Below are 3,036 nucleotides of genomic sequence, written 5' to 3' on the forward strand. Positions count from 1 at the left end.
TTAAATTAATTATAGTAGTTTTTTATTACTTCTAATAACCATATTAAAAATAACTGAATAATTAACGCGTTATGTGATAATTATATAAATTCTAATTCCATCTCATTCATAGATGTATGTTTTTTATTATCAATAACTAACTTTTTTTTTTTTTGGCTCAAACCATATGTCTCCGATTACTCATATGTTTAGCGACAAGAAATCTTCGATTTTTTTTTCTCCATAATTTTTTTTAGATTTGTATTACCATATAAAAAGTTAATTTCTTTTACATCTGTAGAAGATACATGTGGTTATTAGAAGAACATTGCGTGTTATGCAAGAATATTATTTTTTTTTGTCATATAAATTGAATAACTTCCAATCTTAAATCACCATAATATATTCACACTATACACTCATTCACACAATATTAAAGAATTCATATTCAATACTTAGCACGCATTTTCGCCAAAGTTCGAATTCGAATGCAGCATATAAAAAAGCATAGAATTTACCATTCAAGTTAGAGAATTTAATTAGATTTATTGACTTTTCTTTTTTAAGAGGTCCTGACCCAAACAATTGGCCTCATCAAAATAGATAAAAAAAATTTTAATGGTAAGGCCTTAATATTCTTATTAGACAAATATTTAATATCATACTCAACTATTTGTCACAAAACAAATAATTAGATATTAGGTCAAATATTAGTGGATATAATAATATTGATTTAATTTATTTATATGTTTAAGATCATAATATTTTAACATAATTGTAATTCATAGCAATATCAATGCAACTTCTAGCCCTAAATACAAATGAGGGGTATATTTGTCTTTATCGATATATTATTTTTCTCTCATGGTAAGTTATAAAAGATTGATTTCAGGGTTACGTTAAAAAAAATTATTTTATTAAACTTATTAAGGATTTAGGTTCAATTTGGATAAATAACTTAATTAATTTTTTTTAAAAAATAATTTAAATAATAAATAATTATATTAAAAATAGTTTATAAATAAGTTAATTTTATATTTGAATTTTTAGTTCTAAAAGTGTTTATTTTATAGAAATATGATAAAAAATAATAGTATTGTGAGAGAAGTCATTTTTTTTAACTTCTCTATAAACTCCTAAATAACTTCTTAGAAAGTTGCAATTTAATTTTAAAAATTGCACCTTACTTTTCATAAGTCAAAAGCTCAAAAAAGTTACTTTTAAAACTTTCCAAATGGACCCTTAATATAATTTAGTTACACCTTTTAATTATCTACCTACTCATAACACTAATCACAGCTAGAGACCTATGCATCTACTAGTACTGCAGAGATTGTTGTCTTGAGTTCATGTCTGGATTTGACTTAGACAGATAACTTATTTATATACTAGGATAACACGTGTGTTTCTACAGGTGTAGAAGGAATCTACCTTCTACACGATAGCATTAGCCTCTTTTTTATTCAAATAATAATAACGGTTAAGTACGATTTTGGATCCTATGGTTTAGGCCAAATTTTTTTTTTGTTCACAACCTTTTTTTACATACAAAATCGTCCCTAAGGTTCAACATAGTTTTAAAATCGTCCTTTAAACAATTATACCCTCAGTATCATCATCTCCATCACACCTTCAGAAGAGAGAGAAGCAGAGACTCAAAGAGAACGAAGCAAAAACTCAAAGAGAGAGAAGGAGAACAAAGCAAAAACCCAGAGACTCGCGCCCTAGCGTCGCAGCACCTCGCTATCACTGTCGCTTGGCTCTCGCCCTCGCCCTCGCAGCGCTGCGACTCGCGCCCTAACCTCACCACGACTCGCCCTCACCTCGCAGCACCTTGCCCTCGCTGTCGCCTGGCCATTGCCCTCGCCGTCGCTTGTCGGAAAGCACATTAGCGATAAATTCATATTATAAAATTCACATTGGTGCAACAGCTACACAAAGATGAACACATGGAGCAAAATGGAAAGAAAGGGAGAAAAAGGAGGAGGAGTACCTGCCACAAATCACCACCGTCTACCATCGCTGCTACTCTTCTATGTTGTCACACCAGTACCACTACGGTTCGCTGGCATCACCGCTGGCTTGGATTCACATCGCTGTCGTTGCCGCTTGAGGTCATGTCAGCGCCACCACGGTAGTGGCCTTCTTCTGCTTATGTCGCGCCACCAGCGTTCTACCCGTCGCTTCACCATTCTCCTTCGTGTCTTATTGTGCTTTGTTTCTAATGATAGGCATTCACTTTGCATCTTCTTCTTTCTTTTATTTATTTTATTTATTAATTAATTAATTTTTTTTCTGGTTTTTTTGTTAATGTTTGTTTTGATGATGATGGTGATTTTTGTTTCTTGTTAATGATGACAGTTTTGGTGATAAATTGTTGTTTTGATTTTGATTTATTTGAGGTTGTTTTTGAAGGTTGAGTTTTCTTTTTGGATTCATGAACAGATGGTGATTGGGTGATAGTGGGTGGGGTGGTGCAGATAGTGATAGAGTGGTAGTGGGTGGGGTGGTGGTGGTGGTGAGAAGAGAGATGGGTTATTTTTGTCATTTAAAAAATTAATCTGTTCAAAAGAAGAATTTTAAAATTACGTTGAACCTTAGAGACGATTTTGTATGCAAAAAAAAGGTTGGAGACGAAAAAAATTTTCGGCCTAAACCATAGAGACTAAAATCATACTTAACCCTAATAATAATGAAATGCATAAACCCTCCTCTCTCTCTCACACACAAAACAACCATTCCGCAGTACTGTGCGACTTAAAACACACAAACATCCCTTTTCCCTTTGCTCCAACCAATAGACTATCATCATCGTCTAGGATTTCTCACCTTTTTCATACTCTCTCTCCTACAGGCAATGCCTCTCTCTCTTTCTCCAATTTTTACTAGTCTTTTCTGTTTAACTTCTGATTTTAGCTTCATTCTTTTCAATTCCGCGCTTTTTTTATGGAGCTGAAACTCTAATTCAAAATCTATGCTAACGTTCGCCTCCTTTGCTTGTCGTTCTTTCCCATATTTGGACGATAATTCACATTTTTTGGTTTTTTTTTCTTAATG

Source organism: Arachis ipaensis, chromosome B06 (genome assembly GCF_000816755.2).
Source record: "Arachis ipaensis cultivar K30076 chromosome B06, Araip1.1, whole genome shotgun sequence".
Taxonomy (NCBI): Eukaryota; Viridiplantae; Streptophyta; class Magnoliopsida; order Fabales; family Fabaceae; genus Arachis; species Arachis ipaensis.